The sequence below is a fragment of the Callithrix jacchus genome, chromosome 14 (assembly GCF_049354715.1).
Source record: "Callithrix jacchus isolate 240 chromosome 14, calJac240_pri, whole genome shotgun sequence".
Taxonomy (NCBI): domain Eukaryota; kingdom Metazoa; phylum Chordata; class Mammalia; order Primates; family Cebidae; genus Callithrix; species Callithrix jacchus.
Genome location: NC_133515.1, coordinates 42106882 through 42122493, shown reverse-complemented (window position 1 = coordinate 42122493; position 15612 = coordinate 42106882). Strand labels below are relative to the sequence as shown.

At 40.1% G+C, this 15612-nt stretch overlaps 1 pseudogene across 1 annotated transcript; it reads right to left on the bottom strand.

The window, feature by feature from the left end:
- Window positions 1-8810: 8810 nt before the first annotated feature.
- LOC118147282 (uncharacterized protein C2orf78-like) lies at window positions 8811-14984 on the bottom strand (annotated as a pseudogene). The gene is made up of 2 exons (XR_013526476.1): window positions 14820-14984; window positions 8811-10872 (listed from the first exon to the last, which is right to left on the bottom strand). The product of XR_013526476.1 is annotated as an uncharacterized protein C2orf78-like (transcript).
- Window positions 14985-15612: the final 628 nt, after the last annotated feature.

The window sequence follows — 15612 nt, the reverse complement described above, 5'->3', positions numbered from 1 at the left end:
GTGTAAATAAAAAAATAACTTCTCCACTGAATAATGAACTATCAACAGATTAAACAAATAACCTACAGAATGGGAGAAAATTTTTGGAACCTCTGCATCCAACAAAGGTTTAATATCCAGTGTCTTTAAGGAACTTAAACAAATTTACAACAACAACAACAACAAAACAATTTCATTAAAAAGTGGGCAAAGAACATGAACTGACACTTTTCAAAAGCAGGCATACATGTAACCAACAGTCATATGGGAAAAAGCTCAGCACAACTGATAATTAGAGAAATGGAAATCAAAACCCCAGTGAGATACCATCTAACACCAGTCAGAACAGTTATCATTAAAAAGTCAAAAAGTAACAGATGCTGGTGAGGTTGTGGAGAAAAAGAAATGCTTTTACGTTGTTGGTGGGAGTGTAAATTAGTTAAGCCATTGCAGAAGACAGTGTGGCGATTCTTCAGTGATCTAAAGACAGAAATATCATTCCACCCAGCAATCTCATTACTGGTATATACCCCCAAAACATAAATTTTCTATAATAAAGATGCATGTGCGCAAATGTACATTGCAGCACTATTCACAATAGCAAGGCATGGAATCAACCTAAATACTCTCCAACGATTGACTAGATAAAGAAAATGTGGTGCTTGTACACCAGAGAATATCATGATGACATAAAAAAGAATGAGATCTTGTCCTTTGTAAGAACATGGATAGAGCTGGAGGCCATTACCCTTAGCAAACTAACACAGGAATAGAAAATCAAATACCGCATGTTCTCACTTATAAGTGGGCACTAAATAATGAGAACACATGAACACATAGAGGAAAACAACACACACTGGGACCTTTTGGAGGATGGAGAGTGCAAGGAGGGAGAGGATCAGGAAAAAAATAACTCTAATGGGTACTAGTCTTAATAACTGGGTAATGAACTAATCTGTACAACACACCCCCGTGACACAAGTTTACTTATTTAACAAACCTGCATTTGTACCCTGGAAAGTAAAAGAAAATTTTAAAAAATTCTATTATTTCTTTACTTTGAGACCCATTATTAACTTTATTTTCTAACCATTTACTGATTTTAAAAATTGAAAATCATATTTCTAATTAGTGATACATTTTTGTTTTGTTCCTCCTTTTAGAAATTATATTGATCTTGTTTAATAGATGCACCAATGTCTTTAATCTTCCATTAATTACCAAGAAAAAAGCTTTGTCTTATGTTTTCCAACTTTAACCAGTTCTCTTTAGTTATCTGGGCACTTCATCATTCTTTCACATGATTTAGGCTATTTATAAATATACAGTGATTTATGGTTTTCCATTTATTTTTCTTAATGTGACAAGGAGAAATCGGCTCTACATTTTACCTGAAATTTAAATTTCTCTAGATACAATTCCTGTTTCATTTACTGTCTGAAATTCTCTGCTTTTATTTGCTATATATCTCATTTATAATTGTTTCCTTTATTGTTTCCATCTAACATGGATTTTTAAGTCCCTTGATTTTTTTCTGTTTGTCTCTACAAGTGTCTCTTGACCTGCCTTGAAACACATTTTTTTGGCTCTTGAATTTCACATAACCAAATTGTGTTTTCTTGCTATTTCATTTGTGGTCAACACTTTCCATTACATTAAAAGTGTGTATTTATTTTATTGTGGAGTTTGTGAACTCTATTTCCTTCTCTCACTTTGAGTCTCATTATGGTGACTGGGTGTTATAAAGCCTACTTTTTCATTGCCTCATTTAGTAGTGCTGATGAGTAGGAAAGCTCAGCCATGAATGTTGGACTTTGAACCCCAAATTTCCCTTGGATTTGACTACAATTCCCATAACAGCATCTTTCACTGAAATTTTTTAGGGAATACAAACTTACTTTTAATTATTCTCAGGAAATAATTAGCCAAGGCTCCAAGCTGTTGTTGTTTGGATTTGTTCCCCTGAAAATTAGCCTTTCTTTACTTGAAATTGATACTAATTTCAGTCTTCATCAGAGAGAAAATAAGAAACTTTTTTTCTGAGGAGAGGGTTACCTCTGACATCTACTTTTGCAAAGGTCTAGGGTATGCTGCGTGACCTCAAGGTTAGCATATGTTATTCTCCCCTCACCTTTACAGGAAGGTTTTTCTTATCTCCATGTAACAAAAAAAGCAGTAGTTGGGTAGTTAAAGTACCCAAGGTAATTTGCAAACTTTGCAAATGTATGAAGTGAGAATACCTACTGAACCTAAAGCCTATAATCCAAAGTTAGTGCTTGTTTTCTGCTTTTTTTTTTTTTTCCACTTTGGTACTTCTAAATTTGTAATTCTTTCTGAAGAGGTAACTGGCTTTCTCAAAGTGTTTTTCAAAAAGGCAGGTGGGATTAAAGTGGGTGCTTTCTTTTCACTGCTTCTCAAACAACTTTCAACAACTCAGATCACAACTGAGACAGGGGCATGGAAAAGGAGGGTGTCATTAAAAATCAATTACAGAAAATCCGTTCAAGGCTCTTTACAGTTTGGAATCAAGTAAGGTTTAAATGCTTGGTCACAAAGTCAAATATTTTCAGATCCATACATTTCAAGCTAGGCTGTGCATGCTATTTTACTACTACTATAATAGGAACTGTAACAGATGGGTTGAAATGCTGATGACCAAGGATGGCAGATCTAGTTATCCCTAAGGAAATGTGATTTAAGAAGAATCTTGTTAAAGACAGAAAGACAAACTGAACTAAAACAGCTGCAATTGCAAAACAAAATAACAACTCAAATACGTTCTCTATTTGATGTATATTCTCTTGATAATGTAACTGTCCACAGAAGAAATGTGTGTGTGTGTATAATCTGCAGTCCTTAGACAGAGTTTGCACTAAGAACAGTATCAGCCATTACTTTTCCTAAGAAATTGAATGGTGAGGATTTTTCATTGTTCTCGATGTTATCTTAATTCATTCTCATGTTTCTTAGTGCTACAATCTCCCAGTAACAAATTGGCTAACTTTATTGTTTGCATATGGTTAAAGAGTGATTTTTCATGAGGATGAATTAATTGATGTGTGCACCTGGTAAACGCAGCTAGAAAATCTTTTGTCTAAACAAAAAGGTTGGCTGGCCTAATGGAAATGGAAAATAATGTTCGACATTATTTTGGAAATCAAGACTAATATTACTAGGAGGTAACTTAATCAGAACTTTAGAATGAAAACAAAAATTTAGCTATTTAAATACTGTGGGTAAGAAAAAAGCATCTTTTATTCATTACCAGGCCTTTGCTGAATAAAATGGTCAGATCTTGCCAAGGAAATTTGCCAGACTCCAAGGTCTGACTCCATCAAAGGCACATCTACATCATTTTAATTGATGTTCTCCATAAACAGATAGTAGAGAATCATCTTTTTTACTGTATATTATTTTACAAGCCAATGCACCTGACCTTGGTTAAGGCACACTCTATCAGACTTTGATATACAAGGACAAACTTGCAAAGTAATCCTGCCAGCAAACTACCCATAGGGGATCTTTGAGCTCTAGGTATCACATTATCATTGAGCATCTGGATTCCTTATACACTGACTTGATTCTGAAGTTTACCTTTTGATTGGAAAACCCTATAAATGGTAAAGTGTCACTGTAATGGCTAATTATGGATGAAAAAAAATTCTATTTGGAGGTTTCTTAGCTGAGTCAACAACTGTCAAAAATTTTCAGTCCAAAAATAAATAATTTAAACTGGAAGGGGAGACAAAAAATGAATAGAAAATGTTATGCTCACACATTACCCAGGAGACAGGAAGTCTTGAAAAAGTTTTCTATCTGTCTAAAATGTAGAAAATGCTAAGGATATTTTACCCATTCATCTTAGAACCTCTGCAGTGTCATTCTCCAAGTTAACATTTCAGATCTCTCTATGGAATTACACTGCAGAGTTTTTATATTTGGTGTTACCTTACCTAGAATTATATAAAAGTTAGGGAAAGTTGCCCTATTTTGAAAAAGGAAAGAATATTATGATTGAAGAGCAACTTTTTAAACTTTTCCCACTTTTCGGATGCTTGGAATGAATTCATGACTAGTGATTGAAAGAGATGTTCAAATATGTCCCTAACAAAATGTGATGACATTTGTGTAATTCTTTTGTTTTTATAATGATTGCCTCAACCTAAACACTAGCAAACAGAAACAAAACTCTTCAATTAATATATAATTTGTTTCTTCACAAAAATCCTGGATTTTAAAAATCTTTTGTTTTTCACAAAGTATATGTTATACTTGCAATTCTTTTCTGGACTAATGACTCAAAGCACTGAATCTTACTTGGCATATGGCTTTTACATTATATATTATTTTAAATGTATTAGGAAGAAAGAATGCACACATTATGCCTCATCACTTGCAGGACTCAGGGCCACAGAATTTAATAAAACTGGGAATATTCATTTTTCACATTTAACATGATACCTACTTGAAAACATGCTTTTATAATGTGTTTTAATGTATGAAATAACACTGTTACGCATTTTTATTCTTTCAAACAGAGTCTTCCTCTGTCACCTAGGCTGGAGAGCAATGGACCAATCTCTGCTCACTGCTATCATCACTTTCCAGGTTCAAGTGATTCTCCTACTTCAGCCTTCCAAATAGCTGGGATTATAGGCATACGCCAACACACCAGCTAATTTTTATACTTTTAGTAGAAATGGGGTTTTACCATTTGGCCAGGCTGGTCTCAAACTCCTGACCTAAGGTGATCCACCTGCCTCAGCCTTCCAAAGTGCTGGAATTTCAGGCATGAGTGTCTGTGCGTGGCCAAAACCACTAATTTAAAGGATAACTGTTATTCTCCACCTCATGGTCTCCTCTGCGGCTTCCCACTTCAGTTGTCACAGGCTTTGTGCCTCTTGGTCACTGGTAGGCATGGTCACTCACCTGAGGAGAGGCCAGATGAGAGGAACCACAGTGGAGGGAAGGTGAATAATGGCTTATGGGAGCTTAAAAATAAAATATTATACACAGCTGAAACCAGGTAAGCGTGACTGATATTAATAAACATTAAAGCTTTTCTACAGTGTATTTTAACCAGGTTTTACTGTTTAAAAAGTTATATTGCAAGAAAGAAGAAGGAAAGAAGTCATCAACCAGGAACTCACACACAGCACACCAAAGTTCTTTATCTCAACAAAATGTCAGGTTTTAATTTAGAGTATGACCAAGACTCTCTTCAAGATTTTTCCAAATGATGTGCAGGGATGGAGAAAACTCTTAAATTTCAGTTGAGAAAGACGAGACAGTCTAATACTCAACAGGGAGGCATGACACCTGCATCAAAATTTATTATCAAATAAGAAATATATTTTTGATGTATTTTTCCCTTGAACAAGCTTCATGAGTTTTTTACAGATCTTCAATGTCATATCTTCTTTGTTCTTCAGAACAAATACTATAACTTCCTTTGTTTTTGCATATAAATATGATCATCTTTCAAAGGCATAGTTGACCTTTCATATATATGTTATCAGTGCACCTTTTAAGTAGCCTCTTAAGGTTTGGTCACTTATGGATACAAAGTTTATTTCCTGTCCACTTGAAATATCTATTTATTATTCAAAGGTGCTTTTTATCATAAGCTGTAACTTTTTAAACTAAAATACCTCAGATATAAAATCTTATTCTTACCTCATCTACGCAAAATGATTTGAATATGAAAAGAACCCACAACAATATATAATGCTGGCAATTATATTTTTGTACCTTAGAATATTCAAATAAAACATAGCATTATGGATATGAATATAATAAACAATTAAATATAAGTGGAATAACCTGAAAATTAGAACAAATATACTTTCATAAATCATTTTGCAAAAAACAAAATAAATCTTTTGAAAATATTTTGTTTTTAATTGAAATCCTGTGAACATTTGTATTACCTATGATCTCAATTGAAAATTGTTGCACTTGACCACATGCAATTATCAGAAACTATAAAGAATCTACACACGGGATTTGGAGACATGTTAGAAAATTTTCTCCAAAATCATGCAAAAGAATACAGACTCATTAAAAATAAATCTGTGATTAGTCAAAGACAGAGTTATAGCTAGAGGAGGAGACAGGACTATAGGTACAAATGCTAACATTTAGAGGCAGAATTTTGAAATTATAAGGAACTAATAAATTAAAAGACAGCACAAATGAAAAAAGTAGTAGTCAAAACTGTAAGATAAGGAGCTAATCCTGAACCGAAAAAAGGAGTAAAAGGGGGTAAAAATTTCATACCCATATGTTTCATGAAAAAAAATATTGCATAGTAGAAACATACTGATAAAATCTTAAATATTTTTGCACAGAAAAAATAATGTGAGCAGTCAGGCATTAAAACAAATAAAACAGATGATCTAACTCCTTTCACCACCCTCCCAGCCCTTCAAAATAATCTTCTGGGCAGCAGACTTGTTAACAATAAGAAAAAAAAATAGGATAATAAAATAAATTCAGTATTTGTTGTTACAAAATTTTTATTTTAAATTTGTTTTAATAAAATTGTAACCTAAACATGCTAATGTTTATACAAAAAGACACAGTAAAAGGCAATTGTTCTCATGTAGGTTTTCTTCTTCTTTTGATAAGTTGCATTGTAGTACCCCTACTAAACAGTCAATAAAACGTCAATGATTTATCATAAAGGTAACATCTTTACCTTCCATGCATACAAAAAATAAAATACGGTCAATATCTCAAAACCCCTCTTTATACATCAATCTGATCACAGGCCTCTGTTATTTCTTGAGGGCAGCAGTATCATGATTTTTATTGTAATATTTCCTTTCATCATCTTCATCATGGTTATATCTACATATAAACACCTATATATATTTCATTACCTTCATCATATATCTAAAGGTTATAACCTATGGTTATACCATCCATTTGCATTTTAAAAAACATTGCTTCGTTTTTCATCCTATTTCTGCATTTTAAATAAATGAAGTCATGGATTATTATTATGATTATTTTTTTTTTTTTGAGACGGAGTTTCGCTCTTGTTACCCAGGCTGGAGTGCAATGGCGGGATCTCGGCTCACCGCAACCTCCGCCTCCTGGGTTCAGGCAATTCTCCTGCCTCAGCCTCCCGAGTAGCTGGGATTACAGGCACGTGCCACCATGCCCAGCTAATTTTTTGTATTTTTAGTAGAGACGGGGTTTCACCATGTTGACCAGGATGGACTCGATTTCTTGACCTTGTGATCCACCCGCCTCGGCCTCCCAAAGTGCTGGGATTACAGGCGTGAGCCACCGCGCCCGGCAAACGTTAATTTTATATTAGGTGAATTATATATCACAAACTAATTTTTAAAAACTAAAGTCCTGATTTTTCTCACGGTGACCGTCCACTGGCCTCATCTTCCCTTCCCCACCCGTTCCTCTCCTGCCTTCTCCTACCGCCCCCAACCCTTTCTAGTTATCGCGGTGCCTAGAGGCGGGGTCCCGTCCCGCTAAGGAGCATCTCAGCACATTGAGCGCCTGCGTCTTGCAGCTTTTGGAGGGCGACCCAGGGCGCATGCGCGCCCACCACATCCCGTCAAAATGGAGGTTACCAGCCGTTTTTCTCGTGTACTTCAGTTAATGGTGTTGGCCGAGAAAGTTGCATATGCTGGAGTGGATGGAGGAGGAGGATCTGGCGGGCCTCTTAATATTTAAATACCTCCGGAAGCTTCAGTTCGTCTGCCTGTAACTTCTGGATGCCGTGGTCTGAAAGCCAGTTTGGCTGCCTGCAGGCCCTCGCAAACGCTGAGGACTTCGGAGACCCACAGGCCTTACCCCCTTGCATGCAGTGTGACCCGAGCCCATTGCTGAACCTCACTAGGAACGTGGCACAGTGTTACTGGTCTTGTGTGTGGTTGCGAAGGTGAACTTAAGTAGTGCATCTCACTGGCCCGTGCATAGGTGTTGAGTCAATGGTGATATGTACTCCAGGGTCTTTTCTGGGTCAGATTCAAGCTGCTGCAGTTCACTTGGCTGGGTCCAGATTATCAGCTGCACCTAGAACTGTGAGTCCTTGCCATTTCCCTGGTGGTAGATTCCCCTGTTTTGTACTGCAGTTATGTATGTATAAGGTAACCCAAACCTGTTGGAGATGAATCCTGAATCTTATTTTCTAAAACACCTATCTGATAGGCCATGAGACATAAGGCCATCATCCATGGGAGATTTTCTACATTGCTGTGGTCCACCCAGCCTTATCTTCTGCCATCTTCAACTTCATCCAAATTTTATTCTTTTAGTCCTAACCTCAGATTCTGCATCTTACTTCTGCCATTTCCCCCATTTCTGATTCTTTGTATAGCCCATAAAATCTCTCCCCTTTTGACCTTCTTAGTCCTGGACCACGTTCCTTCCTCTCTCCTCAATTCTGCTGTACATTCTCTCATCCAAATTTTAGTTCCTTGTTTTTTGTTTTTTTGAGATGGAGTTGCACTCTGTTGTTCAGGCTGGGGTGCAGTGGTGTGATCTCAGCTCACTGCAAACTATGCCTCCAGGGTTCAAGCAATTTGCATGCCTCAGCCTCCCCAGTAGCTGGGACTACAGGAACCCACCACCACACCCAGCTACTTTTTTGTATTTTTAGTAGACATGGGTTTTACCATGTTGGCCAGGCTGGTCTCCAACTCCTGACCTCAGGTGATCCACCCACCTTGGCCTCCCAAAGTGCTGGGATTGCAGGCATGAGCCACCGCTCCCAGCCCTAATTCCTTCCAAGGCAGCCTTTGATCCCCACCCCACCAAAGAAAACCCACAGTCAACAGCATCTCAAAACTCAAAAGCCTCTTTATTACTTATCTATTAATTGTTTTAGATTTCTTTATTAAGTTTTAAAAATATATTATCAGAATGAATAAATTAGTCTCTATTTATTTGGAAAACCAGCTGGTATCCAAAGTAAAGCCAACAGTCTCAGCAGCTCTTAGATTCTGTAGCCATAGTATTGAGAAATTGCCGTATCTTTTTCCTGTTAGGTGAAGAACTGTGGTTTTCCCAGACAGGTGTATTTGGCAGCATTCTCACGCTCTTGCTGAGCCTTCCTCTTCATGGCCTCACGTTCTGGCCTCTGCTCTTTTGTGATGGGCGTTGACACTACTGGCCCAGAAATGTCGGGTGTCCTCCACGGCCTGGGTTGTGAGCTGAAGTCTTGGATTAGAAATGGATTTTGAGGCTTGGGCAGTGACTGGAGATTGGTCACAGCAGTGGAAACAGGCTCCCACTGGAAAGAAGAGCAGGATGATGTTTTGTAGGGTGCTGGCCTAGAAGCAGCAGAATGAGAGGCAATAGGAGGCTGTTTAGGATTGGCTGAACCGGGTTTGGTTGCATTGGTCGAAACTGGCTGAGCTGGTCTGGCAGGACCTGTCAAAGATGTGTTGGTAGGAGCCGGTTGTGACGGATCGACTGCAGTTGACTGACCTGAGTTAGTAGAAACAGGTGGAGCAGAGCAAGCCACCACAGGCCTACGTGAGGCCGGAGGGTGTGGCCGCCGAGAAACAGGTCGAGCTTGAGGTTTGTCCAGGGTCAGAAAGGGCAACGGTACCAACTTGACCTTCCCAGGTGGTGGCAACTCATACAGGGATGGAGATGGACACTCTTTTTCAGCATTATCATCCAGTTTCTGGGCCTTGAGTTGAGATTTCTCTGGGCCTTTCCTCTCATGTCGGGTACCCAGCCATGTTTGGAGAGCTGAGAATGGCCGGGAGTTCTGGGTGTTGGTTGAGCTTCCCGGAGTCCGGGAGGAAGATAATCCAGTTTTCTTGTTGGTCTTTTTCCCCAGTGCATGGAAAACTTCCACAGACTCCAGCATGTGCATGCCTAGGGAGGTTTGTGGCTTTTTGAAGGTCTCTTGGCTAAGCTCAGGTTGATTTTTCTTCCGCTTCCTATTGGGAATGGCTTGCTTCTCTTCTACCTTGACTTTGGTCCCTGACTGCTTACTGTCTCCAGATTTCTTGGCGCTGTTCTCTCTGCTCCTTTTGGTCTTCTCCTGCCCATGCCTGTTAGCTGTGCTGCCTCTGCTGGATGCGGCTTTGTGATGTTTGTTGCTAGAACGCTTACCCTTGCTCACAGAAGCGCTGTCACTGGCGGTAGCCCTGCAAACAGCCACTTCTCCCTCTAATAGGCTCTCTGGGTTCTTTGGCTGGATTTTGGCCTTGGGAGCACCCTGGATAGGCTCGGCAGCTTTATGCTTGTTCTTCCTGACTTGATCAGAGTGGCCCTTAATGACACTTGACTTTTTCTGCACCTGATTTACCTTGATGGTGCTGGGATCTTTGGCTTTCTTTGCAGAGGGACTTTTGGATTGGTCAAGATCTTGGAAGGAACTGAAGATGGAGGGGAGGTGAGTATCCTCCACCAATGTAGTGACGTCTGCAAGATCACTGCTAGACTCAAACCCATTTTCAAGTAGCCCTTGGCCCTCAAGACTCAGGCTGTTGTTTCCCAGATTGGCATTTTCAGAACCAGGCTGCTCCTCTTGGCCAAGAGGATCAATGCAGGACAGAAGCTGGTGAATATCAGGGATTTCTAGAGGAAGAAGTGGAGGATCTTGATTTTCTGTTGGGAACTGGTAGGCATCTAGAGGATTTGAAAGCTTGCTTTTAATCTCAGCCAAATCCTTATTCTCAGTTTTGTCCTGGCTTAGAGCTGGAGACACTGTCAAGAGACTGGTTGGACTCTGGACTTGAGCTATCGTTGAAATGTCCCCAAGCTCAGGTGATGGATTACTCTCAAGTATCTGGGTATTTCGGGTACTGCAGGACTTGGAGAATTCTGGAGTTTGTGCCAGACACAATGTCTGGCTTGCAGATTGCAATCCCAGGGAAGTATCCATCCCCAGGGAAGTTTCCATCACTACAAAGGAATCAAGGAAGAAGTCAATCCCTGGTAAGTGAGATGTCCCCCTACATACAAATACAGCAATTACATACCTTTCTAACATGGGCAAGAATTTCTGTTGGCGCTTGTTCAGGGTCATGGACAAGACTGTGCATTAGGGGATAGGCAGTGACTGTTCTCTTACTGGTTATCATTTTATGTGATTGTTTCTTGGCTTTCTTTGAATTTCATAGGGTTGTTGTAAGCCAAATAAAAAGTCAAAGTGATTTTTAAATAGGAGATGATTTATAAAGCCTCACATTCTCATATAGGGTAACCCTTTACACCATGGACTAGGGGAGAGAGTGGAGCCCTCCCTCATGAAATACATAAGCAAGCACAGACTCTGAGCCTGTTTGTTTCGGGGAGAATCTCTGAGCAAACGGTCTTGAATCCTACTGTAAGTTAAGGAAAATCAGAAGGTCACTGCCAAGATAAGACTTCTGAAGTGCCTTCCAAGGAGGCTGAAGTAATAGATTCAGGAAGGAAGTTACAGCATCTGGTGCAGGAGAACTGATCAGCCAGCAAACTAAAAAGTGTGGTATCTCTTGCGACTCTCTTAAATGTGGCATATATGGCCATTACAGTGTTCCACTTTCCCTCTTAGAAGGTGTTCTTAGATAGATTCTGAAAATGGAGAGCAATGCCCAAGAATAGTGGTTGAAGTCTCAGGACTTAAATTCTACCTGCCCGTGGACTTACCACTCAGCTATAGATTTGACCCTCCCTTTCAGTGCTGTATTTATTGTTCTCCTTTCTTGCTGTTTGTACTCACCTTGAAAACTGGTTACTGTGCTAGTAATGCATCCCGGAAGTGGAGACTAGTGGTAGAACTTTTGTGGGCTGAACCTCCTGTAGCACCATCACCATTTCTGGTTGATGGGCAGAGGCCCTATTTCCTGGGTATAACACAGAGCCATAGGATTGCAGCCAGGGGCCAAGTTCTCCAAATAGTTGAGGCCCCAGTGTGCCAGGATTATAATAATAGACCTGCCTTCCTTTCTGGTAGGGAAGTAACAGGCTATGGCTCTGCGGATTAGAGATTTCAGATTGTGTTCCCTGAACAAGTCTGGCAGATAATGTTGGATACAGAGGGACTATAATATTGGCATCTGAAGGTTTATCCTGCTGGGCTGTCATAGACATGGAAGAGACAGCTGTGTTCTGGTCAATGACAGTCACAGTGAAGTCCCTGAGTGAGGGTGACTTCTTTGCTGTCTTTGCTGTAATGTCCCACTCAAAAATGCCTGGGTAAGAGGCAGCTGAAGTAGAGCTATGGCTCTGGCCACTAACTCCAGACAACATAGATGTGGTAGAATGTTGGTAAAGGTAGGCACTGCCCGTGAGTGGCTGGAAAGAGGTGCCAGAGGCTGATGGCAGTAGCCATGCTGAGCTAACAGCTGGAGCAGAGGCTCTGGAGAAGTTGGAGATGTTTCCTGTTAGGGAAGCTGCATTGCTCACTACAGGAAGAGAGAGCTGCAGAGAATTTGCAGTTCCAAGTAAAGAGGTATTTTGGAAATGTTCTGTAGGAAAGAAGAGAGATGAACAAACTGGTGAGATTGAGAAAATGTCACCTTTTCTGAAGAACAGCATCATCTTAAGGTTGTTTCAATCAGGAAGCCTCTAATACCGATATTCACTGAGATACCAAAAGCCAAACACTTTATGATGGCCATGAGTGCTGAAGCAGTTTGGTCCTCTTCTGATGAACTGTCTTTGTGTCCAATATGGGCACAGATGTGCAGAAGACCCAAGAGGTCTGGGTCTGTATGTTATTTCCTAGGCTAGAAGCAACCTTCTCCCTTCCCTGTCTTTCCCTTGAATCTGGGCGAGTGTTGACTCCTATTTCCTAGAATTGGAGCATTTTAGAACGGGGAGGTCCTTAGAGAAGTTCTAAGATTTTCATTTTATGAGTACCTGAGGCTGAGAGAGAGCAGATTGACCTGTTTAAGATTTACCATTATGTTAATGTCATTACCATGACTTCCTTGCCAGGACCCTTTTCTCTGAGCGTAGACCAGAAACCAGGAGAAATAGAACTTTTAATATGGCAATTTTGGCTTACGAGAATATAGTACAGCTATTACTTTTATAATCCTTAGTGTAACATTTTGCTTCTACAGATCATGTGACATTGCCTAGCATTTACCTTTAAGCCAGGCCATTGGTAAATCTGAAGGGTCATTCTTTGCCCTCTTCAAGCCTGGCTTTTTATCCTACGGCAAAATACCACCTAATAGTTTCACAAGAAATGGCTGTGTGTGTGTGTGTGTGTGTGTGTTTCTTTTTTGACAGAGTCTCATTCTGTCATCAAGGCTGGAGTGCAGTGACTTGACCTTGGCTAACTGCAACCTCTGCCTTTGGGCTCCAGCAATTCTCATGCCTCAGCCTCCCGAGTAGCTGGGATTATAGGTGCCCACGACTGCAACTGGCTAATTTTTTGTATTTTTAATAGAGACAGGGTTTCACCATGTTTGCCAGGCTGGTCTCGAACTCCTGACATCAAGTGATCTGCTCCCCTCGGCCTCCCAAAGTACTGGGATTATGAGGTGAGCCACTGTGCTCGGCCTGGAAGCATCATTTCTCAAACACATTTCTAAAACGTTTATATTAAAAACTGTCAAGTGTCATCTATGTTCAAAAGGGCAACAGAAAAAAACAACTGAATGTGCCTTCTGATAAGCTGCTTTATCTAGGGATACTCTATTCTATCCTGTTTCCTTCCGAGGTTATTGATCTAAGCGTTTGCTAAAACCAACTTCATTTTGCCGTATTCTGAATAGATTTCCCTCTGTTGCCTTTGTGCTTTTCTTCCAAAATTTAAAATATGCTTTTTTCTCTTGAAATCATTGTGTAATTCTCCAGAGCACTCCCAAGGGTAAGTGTAGGGGACCCGGTCTTTCTGCTTTCATTTAAAATCCCAAATCCCTTACCATAGAATATCTGCCTCCTTATAACCCAGTACTCTTCATTTTCTCTTTTCATCTAGTTCGGATAGGAATCTCCAGAGCGTGAATATTACGTTTGTTTGTTTGTTTGTTTGTTTGTTTGTTTGTTTGTTTGTTGGAAACAGGGTCTGGCCTCATCACACAGACTGAAGTCCAGTGGTGTGAACATGGCTCACTGCAGCCTCAACCTCCTGGCCTCAAACAGTCAACTCATCCTCCCACCTCAGCCTTCTGAGTACCTGGCATGCCCCACACCTGGCCAATTTTTTTTTAATTTGTAGAGATGGCATCTTGCAATGTTGCCCAGACTGGTCTCGAACTCCTAGGGTCAAGCGATTCTCCCATCTCAGCCTCCCAAAGCACTGAGATTACAGGTGGGAGCTACCATGCCCAGCTGAATATTAAAGACATCACTACACATCACTAAATATAAAATAGTAAAGTTGAAATATTAGTGAGGGAGATGTCCTCCCAAAGTGCTGAGATTACAGGTGTGAGCCACTGTGCCTGGCTGAATATGTAAAACATCACTAAATTTAAAATAGTGAAGTTGAAATATTAGTGGAGGGAGACTATTACACATGAACCGCCACAGAATATATTGCTAGTTTTCTAGGTCACTTAGGTTTTCTCTCTGTTTCTGTTGAAATAACACCCTCAAAAAGTGTCTGAGTTCATTTTCTGTACGTGTACCCTTTAAGACTCAGCATTAGAAAAGAAAGCGGCAAGAGGGAATAACGAATCTATTATCCTAATGTAACAGATGAGGAAACAGATTTTGTGAGAGAACAAAAGAGTCCTGTAAAGTCACACAGCTAGTAACTGTCAAAGCCAAAACTGAAATGAGGTCTCTAGATATCTACTTGAATACGTTCCCTGTTATTCCAAGCTGTTTGGGACTATAGGGGTAAAGAAATCTAAAGTTAGGGGGAAAGAAGTCGAATGAAAAACTGTCAAGAAAGGTTCTCTCTTTACCTGACATGGTCAGAGAAGAAGAAACATCAACTGTAGATTCAAGGGATGAAGAGACGATCCTAGTGGATGTCTGCGTGGCTGAAGCCAAGGAGTGAATGTGTCCAGTATGGAGGCCACCGGTCACACTGGTCACTGTTCACCTGCGATGATACAAATTTACAGGCTACTCCAAGATTCTACCAGCTGGCAATAGGCTTGGTGAGAGAATGATGTCACAGAGCAGGCAGTTTAAAGGTGTGCAATAGCCAATAGGGAGGCCAGATTCTCAGGAAGAAGGGATTGGCTGGCAGAGGTGGTAGGAAAGCTGTAACAGCACCAAGTGGCTGAGTTCCAGGGAGGTGAAATCCTGCAAGATCATCTCAGTGTTTCTTAGACATGTCCACTAATATCATTGACTAGTATTTGTATTTTATATGTCATATTTCATAGTACATAATACCGTACATTGATAATTGTATAGTACGTACAAAGTACCCTGCAGAGAAAGGAAAGGGACATCTAAGCTGAGCAGTTACAGTTGTTCTAAAAGCGTTTCAGTGAATCTGACTAATGAATTTACTGCTGCTTTTAAGGGCCAAATAAAGAGATTAAAGAGCCTTCTTTTGTACCTTGACTGAAGAGCTAACTTCGTTGACTGCCCCTTGTAGGAAATGATATGGTCCAAAGCTCCTGTCTTTTAATTTCTTCTCTTCAAATCTTACATTCCTTGGGCTGGCCCAGGCTGGGCCAAGTTGGGCTTGGATCTCTCTTCTGCTCTTCTTTTTTCAGCTTGATTTTAGGCATTGTTTCTGGG